The following is a 14,169-nucleotide window of genomic DNA, read 5'->3' as shown; positions in this document are numbered from 1 at the left end:
ATACTGTTTTGTTGATTAAGAAACAGTTAATGATAGGACAAAGTTCTTGCATTATGTAGTTAATTTTCCATTGGGAGAAAAAACAAAAATAAGAAATATACAAGCATTCATATACACTCGTATGTCTGTGTGTGTTGTACAATAAAATCTAAATAAGAAATAGTTATTGAGAGAACATAAAGATGGGGGAGGAGTAAGATATGGCATTCACCTTCCTTCTTACAAATACATCAAAAATACATCTACATGTGGAACAACTCTTACAGAACACTTGCAGAAAGCTGGCAGAAGACCTTGGTCTTCCCAAAAGGCAAGAAACTACCCATATACATGGATAGGGCAAAAGAAAAAAGAAAAAAACAGAGACAAAAGAATAAGGATGGGACATGCACCTCTGGGAGTGAGCAGTGAAGGAGGAAAAGTTTCCACACACTAGGAAGCCCCTTCACTGGTGGAGACAGGGGCTGGCAGGGAGGAAGCTTCATAGCCATGGAGGAGAGTGCAGCAACAGGAATGCAGAGAGCAAAGCGAAGAGATTCCTGCACAGAAAATCAGTGCTGACTAGCATTCACCAGCCTGAGAGGCTGGTCTGCTCACCTGTCGGGGCGGGTGGGGGCTGGGGACTGAGACTTGGGTTTCAGAATCAGATCCTAGGAAGAGGACTGTGGTTGGCAGCGTGAACATAGCCTGAAGGGGGCTAGTGCACAACAGCTAGCCAAGAAGGAGTCCAGTAAAAAGTCTGGACCTACCTAAGGGGCAAGAGACCATTGTTTTGTGGTTCATGAGGAGAGGGGATTCAGAGCACTATGTAAACAAGCTCCAGAGACGTGCACAAGCCACAGCTATCAGCACAAACACCAGAGACAGGAATGAAATGCTAAGGCTGTGGCAGCCACCAAGAAGCCTGTGTGCAAGCACAGGTCACTATACACATCTCCCCTCCTGGGAGCCTGTGCAGCCCACCACTGCCAGGGTCTCGTGATCCAGGGACAACTTCCCCAGGAGAACACACAGAACACCTCAGGCTGGTGCAATGTCACTCCGGCCTCTGCCACCACAAGCTAGCCCTGCATTCTGTACCCCTCCCTCTCCCTGGTCTGAATGAGCCAAAGCCCCTGGATCAACTGCTCCTTTAACTCCCTTCTGTCTGGGTGAAGAAAAGATGCCAGAGGGTGACCTACATGCAGAGGTGGGGCCAAATCCAAAGCTGACCCCTAGGAGCTGTGGGAACAAAGAAGAGAAAGGAAAATTTATCTGTGCAGCCTCAGGAGCACCAGATTAAATTTCCACAATCACCTTGATGCACCCTGCATCTGTGGAATATATGAATAGACAGCGAATCATTCTCAAAATGATGTGGTGGACTTTGGGGGCAACAGTTGACTTGGGGTTTGCTGTAAGTGACTGAATAGTTTCTGATTTTTATGTTTATCTTATTATAGATTATATTGCTTGTTATCATTGGTGGATTGTTTGTTGGTTTGGTTGCTTTCTTCCTTGTTTTTTATTACTTTTCTATTTTTTCATTTTAATAGTATATTGTTTAAATTTTTATTTATTAAGTTTATTTTATTTTATATATTTTATTTTTCTTTCTTTCTTGTCTTTTCTCCCTTTTCTTCTGAGCTGTGTGAATAACAGAGTCTTGGTGCTCCACTGGGTGTCAGGCCAGAAATTCAGAGGTGGGGGAATTGAGTTCAGGACATGAGACCACCAGAAACTTCCTGGCCCAAAGTAATAAAAATTGGTGAGAGGTCTCCCAGAGATCTCCATCTCAACATTAAAATCCAGCTCCACTCAACGACCAACAATCTCCAGTGCTGGACACCCCATGACAAACAACTAGCAAGACAGGAACACAACCCCACCCATTAGCAGAGAGGCTGCCTAAAATCATAATAAGGTCACAGACATGACAAAACACACCACTGAACGTGGTCCTGCCCAACAGAAAGACAAGATCCAGTTTCATCCTCCAGAACACAGGCACAAGTCCACTCCACCAGGAAGCCTACACAACCCACTGAACCAATATTATCCACTGGGAGCAGACACCAAAAACCACGGGAACTATGAACCTGCAGCCTGCAAAAAGGAGACACCAAACACAGTAAGTTAAGAAAAATGAGAAGATAGAGAAACACGCAGCAGATGAAGGAGCAAAGCAAAAAACTTCCAGACCTAACAGATGAAGAGGAAATAGGCAGTCTACCTGAAAAAGTGTTCAGAGTAATGATAGCAAAGGCGATCCAATATAGTGGAAATAGTATGGAGAAAATACAAGAAATGTTTAACAAGGACCTAGAATACTTAAAGGCAAACAAACAATGATGAATGACACAATATATAAAATTTAAAATTCTCTAGAAGGAATCAATAGTAGAACAACTGAGGCAGAAGAACAGATAAGTGACCTGGAAGATGAAATATTGGAAATAACTACCACAGAGAAGAATAATGAACAAAGAATGAAAAGAATTGAGGACAGTTTCAGAGACCACTGGGAAAACATTAAACCCACCAACAAATGCATTCAAATTATAGGGGTCCCAGAAGAAGAAGAGGAAAAGAAAGGGACTGAGAAAATATTTGAAGAGGTTATGGTTGAAAACTTTCCTAATATGGGAAATAAAATACTCAATCTATTCCAGGAAGTGCAGAGAGCCCTTTAAAGGATAAATTGGAGGAGAAACATGCCAAGACATATATTAATCAACCTATCAAAAATTAAATATAAAGAAAAAATATTAAAAGCAGCAAAGGAAAAGCAACAAATAACATACAATGGAATCCCCATAAGGTTAACAGCTGAACTTTCAGCAGGAATTCTGCAAGCCACAAGGGAGTGGAAGGACATATTTAAACTGATGAAAGGGAAAACCCTAAAACCAAGATTACTGTACCCAGCAAGGGTCTCATTCAGATTCGATGGAGAAATTAAAATCTTTACAGACAAGCAAAAGCTAAGAGAATTCAGCACCACCAAACCAGCTTTACCACAAATGCTAAAGGATCTTCTCTAGGCAAAAAACAAAAGAGAAGGAAAAAACATACAATAACAAACCCAAAACATTTATGAAAATGGTAATGGGAACATACATGTTGATAATTACCTTAAATGTGAATACATTAAATGCTCCAATGGACAGATGTAGACTGAATGAATGGATACAAAAACAAGACCCGTGTATATGTTGTCTACACAAGATACAATTCAGACCTAGGGACACATGCAGTCTGAAAGTGAGGAGATGCAAAAAGACATTCCATGCAAATGGAAATCAAAAGAAAGCTAGAGTAGCAATTCTCATATCAGATAAAATACACTTTAAAATAAAGACTATTACAAGAGACAAAGAAGGACACTACATAATGATCAAGGGATCAATCCAAGAAGGAGATATAACAACTGTAAATATTTATGCACACAACATTGGGGCACCTCAATACATAAGGCAAATGCTAAAAGCCATAAAAGGGGAAATCGACAGTAACACAATCATAGTAGAGGATTTTAACACCCTTCTTTCACCAATGGACAGATCATCCAAAATGAAAATAAGTAAGGAAACATAAGCTTTAAATGATACATTAAAGAAGATGGACTTAATTAATATTTATAGGACATTCCATCCAAAAACAACAGAATACACTTTCTTCTCAAGTGCTCATGGAACATTCTCCAGGATAAATCATATCGTGGGTCACAAATCAAGCTTTGGTAAATTTAAGAAAATTGAAATTGTATCAAGTATCCTTTCTGACAAAAACACTATCAGACTAGATATCAATTACAGGAAACAAAACTGTAAAAAATAGAAACTGATGGAGGCTAAACAGTACACTACTAAATAAACAAGAGATCCCTGAAGAAATCAAAGAGGAAATCAAAAAATACTTAGATACAAATGAGAATGTAAATATGGTGACCCAAAACCTATAGGATGCAGCAAAAGCAGTTTTAAGAGGGAAATTTACAGCAATACAATCCTACGTCAAGAGACAAGAAAAAACTCAAATAATTTGCCTAAATTTACACTAAAGTAGTTAGAGAAAGAGGAAAAAAAAAACCCAAAAGTTACCAGAAGGAAAGAAATCATAAAAATCAGATCAGAAATAAATGAAAAAGAAATGAAGGAAACAATATCAAAGATCAATAAAACTAAAATCTGGTTCTTTAAGAAGATAAACAATATTGATAAACAATTAACCAGACTCATGAATAAAAAAGGGAAAAGATTCAAATCTACAGAATTAGAAATGAAAAAGAAGTAAAAATTGACACTGCAGAAATAAAAAGGATTATGAGAGATTACTACAAGCAACTATATGCCAATAATGTGGACAATGGAAGAAATGAACAATTTTTTACAAAGCACAATGCTCCAAGACTGAAACAGAAAGATATAGAAAATATAAACAGACCAATCCCAAGCACTGAAATTGAAACTGTGATTAAAATTTTCCAACAGACACCCACTAAGATGGCGGAAGAGTAAGACGCGGAGATCACGTTCCTCCCCACAGATACACCAGAAATACATCTACGCATGGAACAACTCCTACAGAGCATCTACTGAACGCTGGCAGAAGACCTCAGACCTCCCAAAAGGCAAGAAACCCCCCACGTACCTGGGTAGGGCAAAAGAAAAAACTAAACAGAGACAAAAGGATAGGGACGGGTCCTGCACCAGCGGGAGAGAGCTGTGAAGGAGGAAAAGTGTCCACACACTAGGAAGCCCCTTCGCGGGTGGAGGCTTCGGGAGGCGGAGTGGGGGAGCTTGGGAGCCGCGGAGGAGAGCACAGCAACAGGGGTGCGGAGGACAAAGCGGACAGATTCCAGCGCAGAGGATCAGGCCGACCGGAACTCGCCAGCCGAGAGGCTTGTCTGCTCGCCCGCGGGGCGGGCGGGACTGGGAGCTGAGGCTCCGGCTTTTGTCGGAGCGCCGGGAGAGGACTGAGGTTGGCGGCGTGAACACAGCCTGCAGGGCATTAGTGCACCGCGGCTGGCCGGGAGAGAGTCCGGGGAGAAGTCTGGAACTGCCGAAGAGGCAAGAGACTTTTACGTCCCTCTTTGTTTCCTGGTGCACGAGGAGAGGGGATTAAGAACGCTGCTTGAGAGAGCTCCAGGGATGGGCGCGAGCCGCGGCTAAAATTGCGGAGCCCAGAAACAGACATGAGACGCTAGGGCCGCTGCTGCCGCCACCGGGAGGCCTGTGTGCGAACACAGGTCACTAGCCACACGCCCTTCCGGGGAGCCTGTGCAGCCCGCCACTGCCAGGGTCCCGGGATCCAGGGACAACTCCCCCGGGAGAACGCACAGGCGCGCCTCAGGCTGCAACTTCTCGCCGGCCTCTGCCGCCGCAGGCCCGCCCCACACTCCGTGCCCCTCCCTACCCCCGGGCCTGAGTGACCCAGAGCCTCCGAATCAGCGGCTCCTTTAACCCCGTCCTGTCTGAGCAAAGAACAGACGCCCTCCGGCGACCTACACGCACAGGCGGGGCTAAATCCAAAGCTGAGCCCCTGGGAGCTGTGAGAACAAAGAAGAGAAAGGGAAATCTCTCCCAGCAGCATCAGAAGCAGCGGATTAAAGCTCCACAATCAACTTGATGTACCCTGCATCTGTGGAATACCTGAATAGACAACCAATCATCCCAAATTAAGGAGCCCTGTGGATGAAAGGCTCTTGGTGCTGCAGCCAGGAGTCAGTGCTGTGCCTCTGAGGTGGGAGAGCCAACTTCAGGACACTGATCCACAAGAGACCTCCCAGCTGCACATAATATCAAACAGCAAAAATTTCCGAGAGATCTCCATCTCAACGCCAGCACCCAGCTTCACTCAACGACCAGCAAGCTACAGTGCTGGACATCCTATGCCAAACAACTAGCAAGACAGGAACACAACCCCACCCATTAGCAGAGAGGCGGCCCAAAATCATAGTAAGTCTACAGACACCCCAAAACACACCACCAGACGTGGACCTGCCCACCAGAAAGACAAGATCTAGCCTCATCCACCAGAACACAGGCACTAGTACCCTCCACCAGGAAGCCTACACAACCCACTGAACCAACCTTAGCCACTGGGGACAGACACAAAAAACAACAGGAACTACGAACCTTCAGCCTGCAAAAAAGGAGACCCCAAACACAGTAAGATAAGCAAAATGAAAAGACAGAAAAACACACCGCAGATGAAGGAGCAAGATAAAAACCCATCAGACCTAACAAATGAAGAGGAAATAGGCAGTCTACCTGAAAAAGAATTCAAAATAATGATAGTAAGGTTGATCCGAAATCTTGGAGATAGAATGGACAATAGAATGGACAAAATGCAAGAATCAGTTAACAAGGACCTAGAAGAACTAAAGATGAAACAAGCAACGATGAACAACACAATAAATGAAATTAAAAGTACTCTAGATGGGATCAATAGCAGAATAACTGAGGCAGAAGAACGGATAAGTGACCTGGAAGATAAAATAGTGGAAATAACTACTGCAGAGCAGAATAAAGAAAAAAGAATGAAAAGAACTGAGGACAGTCTCAGAGACCTCTGGGACAACATTAAACGTACCAACATTCGAATTATAGGGGTTCCAGAAGAAGAAGAGAAAAAGAAAGGGACTGAGAAAATATTTGAAGAGATTATAGTTGAAAACTTCCCTAATATGGGAAAGGAAATAGTTAATCAAGTCCAGGAAGCACAGAGAGTCCCATACAGGATAAATCCAAGGAGAAATACGCCAAGACACATATTAATCAAGCTGTCAAAAATTAAATACAAAGAAAACATATTAAAAGCAGCAAGGGAAAAACAACAAATAACACACAAGGGAATCCCCATAAGGTTAACAGCTGATCTTTCAGCAGAAACTCTGCAAGCCAGAAGGGAGTGGCAGGACATATTGAAAGTGTTGAAGGAGAAAAACCTGCAACCAAGATTACTCTACCCAGCAAGGATCTCATTCAGATTTGATGGAGAAATTAAAACCTTTAGAGACAAGCAAAAGCTGAGAGAGTTCAGCACCACCAAACCAGCTCTACAACAACTGCTAAAGGAACTTCTCTAGGCAAGAAACACAAAAGAAGGAAAAGACCTACAATAACAAACCCAAAACAATTAAGAAAATGGGAATGGGAACACACATATCGATAATTACCTTAAATGTAAATGGACTAAATGCTCCCACCAAAAGACACAGATTGGCTGAATGGATACAAAAACAAGACCCATATATTTGCTGTCTACAAGAGACCCGTATGCTAACACATATATATGGAATTTAAGGAAAAAAAAAAAAAATGTCATGAAAAACCTAGGGGTGAAACAGGAATAAAGACACAGACTTACTAGAGAATGGACTTGAGGCTATGGGGAGGGGGAAGGGTAAACGGTGACAAAGCAATAAAGAGGCATGGACATGTATACACTACCAAACGTAAGGTAGATAGCTAGTGGGAAGCAGCCGCATAGCACAGGGAGATCAGCTCGGTGCTGTGTGACCGCCTGGAGGGGTGGGATAGGGAGGGTGGGAGGGAGGGTGACGCAAGCGGGAAGAGATATGGGAACATATGTATATGTATAACTGATTCATTTTGTTGTGAAGCTGAAACTAACATACCATTGTAAAGCAATTATGCTCCAATAAAGATGTTTAAAAAAAAAAAAAAATTTTCCAACAAACAAAAGCCCAGAACCAGATGGCTTCAGAGGCAAATCCTATCAAAAATTTAGAGAAGAGCTAACACCCATCCTTCTCAAACTCTTCTAAAATATATCACAGGGAGAAACACTCCCAAACTCATTGTACGAGGCCACCATCACCCTGATACCAAAACCAGACAAGGATGTCACAAAGAAAGAAAACTACAGGCCAATATCACTGATGAACATAGATGCAAAAATCCTGAACAAAATACTAGCAAAAAGAATCCAACAGCACATTAAAAGGATCATACACCATGATCAAGTGGGGTTTATGCCAGGAATGCAAGGATTCTTCAATATACGCAAATCTATCAATGTGATACACCATATTAACAAATTGAAGTAGAAAAAACTTATGATCATCTCAATAGATGCAGAAAAAGTTTTCGACAAAATTCAACACCCATTTATGATAATAACCCTCCAGAAAGTAGGCATACAGGGAAGTTACCTCAACATAATAAAGACCATGTATGAAAAACCCACAGCCAACACTGATCTTAAGGGTAAAATACTGAAACCATTTCCACTAAACCAGGAACAAAACAAGGTTTCCCATTTTCACAACTATTATTCAACATAATTTTGGAAGTTTTAGCCACAGCAATCAGAGAAGAAAAAAAATAAAAGGAATCCAAATTAGAAAAGAAGAAGTAAAGCTGTCACTGTTTGCAGATGACATGATACTATACACAGAGAATCCTAAAGATGCTACCAGAAAACTATTAGAGCTAATCAATGAATTTGGTAAAGTAGCAGGATACAAAATTAATGCACAGAAATCTCTTGCATTCCTATACACTAATGATGAAAAATCTGAAAGAGAAATTAAGGAAACACTCCCATTTACCACTGCAACAAAAAGAACAAAATACCTAGGAAAAAGCCTACCTAAGGAAAGAAAAGAACTGTGTGCAGAAATCTATAAGACACTGATGAAAGAAATTAAAGATGATACAAATAGATGAAGAGATTTACCATGTTCTTGGTTTGGAGGAATCAACATTGTGAAAATGACTATAGTAACCAAAGCAATCGATAGATTCAATGCAATCCCTATCAAACTACTACTGGAATTTTTCACAGAAATAAAACAAAAAAATTCACAATCTGTATGGAAACACAAAAGACCACAAATAGCCAAAGCAAAATTGAGAAAGAAAACTGGAGCTGGAGGAATCAGGCTCCCTGACTTCAGAGTATACTACAAAGCTACAGTAATCAAGACAGAATGGTACTGGCACAAAAACAGAAATATCAATCAATGGAACAGGATATAAAGCCCAGAGATAAACCCATGGACATATGGTCACCTTATCCTTGATAAAAGAGGCAAGAATACACAGTGGAGAGAGGACAGCCCCTTCAATAAGTGGTGCTGGGAAAACTGGACAGCTACATGTAAAAGAATGAAATTAGAACACTCCCTAACACCATACACAAAAATAAACTCAAAATGGATTAAAGACCTAAATGTAAGTACAGACACTATAAAAACCTTAGAGGAAAACATACGCAGAACTCTGTATGACATAAATCACAGCAAGATCCTTTTTGACCCACCTCCTAGAGAAATGACAATAAAAACAAAAATAAAAAAATGGGACCTAATGAAACTTTAAAGCTTTTGCACAGCAAAGGAAAACATAAACAAGATGAAAAGACAACCCTCAGAATGGGAGAAAATATTTACAAATGAAGCAACTGACAAAGGATTAATCTCCAAAATATACAAGCAACTCATGCAGCTAAATATCAAAAAAACAAACAACCCAATCCAAAAGTGGGCAGAAGACCTAAATAAACATTTCTCCAAAGAAGCTATACAGATTGCCAACAAACACATGAAAGGATGCTCAACATCACTAATCATTAGAGAAATGCAAATCAAAACTACAATGAGGTATCACCTCACACCAGTCAGAATGACCATCATCGAAAAATCTACAAACAATAAATGCTGGAGAGGGTGTGGAGAAAAGGGAACTCTCTTGCACTGTTGGTAGGAATGTAAATTGTTACAGCCACCATGGAGAACAGTATGGAAGTTACTTAAAAACTAAAAATAGAACTACCATATGACCCAGCAATCCCACTACTGGGCAAATACCCTGAGTAACCATAATTCAAAAAGAGTCATGTACCACAATGTTCACTGCATCTGTATTTACAATAGCCAGAACATGGAAGCAACTTAAGTGTCCATCAACAGATGACTGGATAAAGAAGATATGGCACATATATACAATGAAATATTACTCTGCCATAGAAGGAAATGAAACTGAGTTTGTGTAATGAGGTAGATGGACATAGAGTCTGTCATACAGAGTAAAGTAATTCCGAAAGAGAAAAACAAATACCCTATGCTAACACATATATATATAGAATCTAAAAGGAAAATAAAATGGTTCTGAAGAACCTAGGGGCAGGTCAGGAATAAAGACTCAGATGTAGAGAATGGACTTGAGGATTGGGTGGGGGAAAGGTAAGCTGGGACGAAGTGAGTGACTGGCATGGACATATATACACTGCCAAATGTAAAATAGATAGCTAGTGGGAAGCAGCCGCATAGCACAGGGAGATCAGCTCGGTGCTTTGTGACCACCAAGAGGGGTGGGATAGAGAGGGTGGCAGGGAGATGCAAGAGGGAGGGGATATGAGGATATATGTATACATATAGCTGATTCACTTTGTTATACAGCAGAAACTAACACACCATTGTAAAGCAATTATACTCCAATAAAGATGTTAAAATCAATCAATCAATCAATCAAGTAATACATCGAAATCATAAAATGTTGTCGAGGGGAGCAAGAAAATGTAGGTTCTTTTTAGAATGTGTTTGAGCTGGGGGGAGTCGGGATAAATTAGGAACTTTGGATTACAGGTACACACTACTATATATAAAACAGAGAAACAACCAGGTCCTACTGTATAGCACAGGGAACTATATTCAATACCTTGTAATAGCCTATAATGGAAAAGAATCTGAAAAAGAATATCTATGTTATATAACCTAGTCACTTTGCTGTACACCAGAAACTACCACAACACTGTAAATCAACTATACTTCAATAAAGAAAATAAAAGAACTAAAAAAGAGTTATCCCAGGGGGAACATTCCAGATTTAAGGGGCTGCTGGTACAAAACCCTCAGGTTAAAGTGAGTTTAGTGTGTTAAGAAACTGAAGCTGTTGGACATCTTCAGGTACATTGGTGTACCTGGAAACAAAGCAAGAAAGGAGTGGCGTGGGTTGTTTAGCTGGCACCACATCATATAAGGCAAAGAGGTTGGAGTTTATTTGAAGTACTGCCAGAAGCTGTCATATGGGATTTATATATTGTAATTATATTATATTTTCAAAAATCACTCTGGGTGTGATGTCTACGGTAGTAGAGTGAGTGTTAGAATAAAGAAACCAGTTAAAATATTATTCCCATTTTGGGAGGGAAATAATTATGACAGTCTTTGATGTTAGTAACTGAGATAGAGATAAATAGACACATTTGGGATATTTTTCAAGGAAAAGTACCCACGACTTGCTGATCAGTTCAATGAAGGTAAGGAGGAATAAACAACTCTTAGGTTTTGTAATTTTTCATAGTAAATAAGGAAAAATAACGGTAGAACTGCTTAGAGAGAGTTTTGTTTTGCCCATGTTGCATTCGTGATGCCTAATAGATATCCAAGTGCTGTTACCAACTGGTATTTAATTAATTATTCAATCCTGGAGTTCAGTCAGGAAAGGAAATTTCGACTTGTGAGTCTTTGTCATGTAGACATCATTGTACGGTTGAGATTTTCTATACATCGATTGATGGTCTCATTTATGTGACTTGGAAATTGTAGACAGAAAAATGGATGCTTCAATAAAAGAATGAGTAAGTAAAAGACAATGGCAACAACCAATGGGCAGGAGAGGATAGGAAAGAATTTTAGGATCTGGGCAAACCACAAAAGAAATAAAGGCTATGAAGGAACTGAAGAGACATAAAGAAAGCACAGATTGTTTGATATACTGTGTGTGAAACAGGAATCTGATTATTAGATTTGCTTCTTTGTCCCTGGCTCATTCCTCCTTTATGGTTTCTGTGAAGAGAAACCTAGCACAGTCTGAGTTAGCCTAGAGGGAGCAAGCAATTGAAGAAATCTTGTTGAAGAAAATATCACCAAGAAACAGATAAAGAAACTGTGTGTGTTTTAGCCAGAACTGAAATACAGACCTGGAAATATATTAGGAAGAAAAATTAAGATTATTAGAAATTAACATCTAAAACTTATTTTAAAATAAGATGCAGAATGCTTGATTATTTGCATTCTAGAGATTCAAAACCTAAAAGGGTGAATGACTGCTATTTTATTGAATGTATTCTAACTGGTTATGCTTAATAATTTATTTGTCAAACAAGAGGAGACTTTACTACAGCTCACTGAATAAAATTAGAAATCTCATTTAAATTCCATCTACATTTTGACAATGAAAGCTCTAAAATCATATACACGTACACCTTAAATGCAGCCTATTTTCATCAAACCATGTGGAACATAATCAGAAATTGAAGAGTCAATCATAAATTCTGTTTCTGACAATCTTTATGATATTCATTATATCACTTGGAATTTTAATGTTTTGTTAATGATTTGTCCTAAACAGGATTGGGAATGATTTTCTGTCCTTTAGAGGTATAATACCACCATTGCTATTTATGTGCATTCAGTCACTGATACTTTTTCATTCATTTAACACACATTTTTTGAGCACCAACATGTGTCAGTAACTATTCCAAGTGCCAGAGATACCGAATGGATACCTAAGCACTTGCCTGCAGAAGAAGCTGTAAATGCTATAGAAGGTGGAAGTAACTGCCTGTGCCTGGATAAAATAGGCAGAGGCTTCATAAGATGGCTTTTGATCAAGGTTTTAAAAAGAAACCAAGCAAGATTGCAGGCACTTAAACAGTCATTGTTGCTTGGAGCACAGGATGCATGAGAAAAGGAGCAGGGTGAGAGAGATATTGCCAGGAAGGTATCCCAGACACAGATTCTGAAGTACTCGGGGATTTTTACTTTATCCTCTAAATCCAGACTTCTCAGGTAGAGCTCTAAACTCTGGGGATGTATGTAAGGCTTAGTGAACATCGCAAAAGTAATTGAAGCTTCATCTTGGACTGTCAAGTTTCCCTACAGATTTGTGTGCATTGTGGTATTGAATGAATGATATCTTAAGAGGGATAAAATATGTTGTAAAATTCAAGATTTACATAACTTTAAAATCAAAGAGTCAAATCTGAAAAAAGAAAACAAATATATGTCTTATTTGTAGGTATCTTGTCAAACCATCTTGATGTTTGAGATCATAAATTCCCTCTTTTCATCAGTTAAAACTGTTTAATAGATGAGCTTCAACATACGGATGAGAGGTGGGGAATCAGTTAAAGGCTGAAGTTATAGGGTATTTCATGACCGTTTTCTTTTAGAAATATAAGTTGGTAGCAGTAAGCATTCAGTTTGATTAGAGGAAGCTGGGGTCAGACAACTCAGAGATATATTTAGGGATCAGGACCCTAGGGAGGAGGTGCTGATCTAATTCACTTAATGTGGAGAGGAGAGCCATGTTTCTTAGACTTCACCAGAGAGTGAGAAGAGAATCATATTAAGAATATAACTTGATGTTTTATTATGTCCTTCCACTCTTTGGGAACTCCAGGGCTGTAGGAATCTTCACCAAGTGTCTTATCCATCACAAGACTTTAGCCTTGGGGTTGCCCTCAGGTTGACTGAAGTTTAGACAGTGTCTTCTCCTTTCTGTCTCTCCCCTTCTCACCCTCATTCCTTTACAGAATCCAACAGGTCTAAACACAGACATCCTTCTCCTCCCTTTTCTTGAAGCATTTAGTTCAGAAAAACTTGTAATTTCTTCCCCTGCCCCTTTGAAGACATCTTTTTAAAGGCCTCTTGAAGATTCTACAGCTCAGGGCTATCTCTCTCAAGGATCTGAGCGCCACCCTCTTGTAACACAATCACAGGAGAAGATAGCGCCCTGCTTCCTGGCCTCTGTGGGTAGGCAGGAGCACAACTTTGGCAAATATCTGGATCTAAGTTGTAAAACTGCCTCGCATCTTGAAGACTGAGAAAGTTTACTTTCTTTTGGGTAAGGTCAATTAGCAAACACATATAGCTTACGATCACAGGCCTTAATTTTAAAAACTCTCTCATCCTTTGTCACAGTGGAGTCAAGCTCTCCCCTATTACCATAACCTTAAATAAAGTCTGTCTTGCTTGTTTAACTTTAGTGAAACTTTTGCTTTGATAATAAGCTTCTCAATTTCTAGAGAATTATGTCATCCTGGCCTGAATATTTGTAAAAAAGCAATTGTTTGCTGAAGTACGTAGTGTTTATTTTGTAGTGAAAGCAACATACCACCGGCCCCAGTATTTATTACTAAGTATAATCTAAA

The sequence above is a fragment of the Grampus griseus genome, assembly GCF_964374135.1.
Source record: "Grampus griseus genome assembly, chromosome: 13".
Taxonomy (NCBI): domain Eukaryota; kingdom Metazoa; phylum Chordata; class Mammalia; order Artiodactyla; family Delphinidae; genus Grampus; species Grampus griseus.
This window is presented reverse-complemented; position numbering follows the sequence as displayed.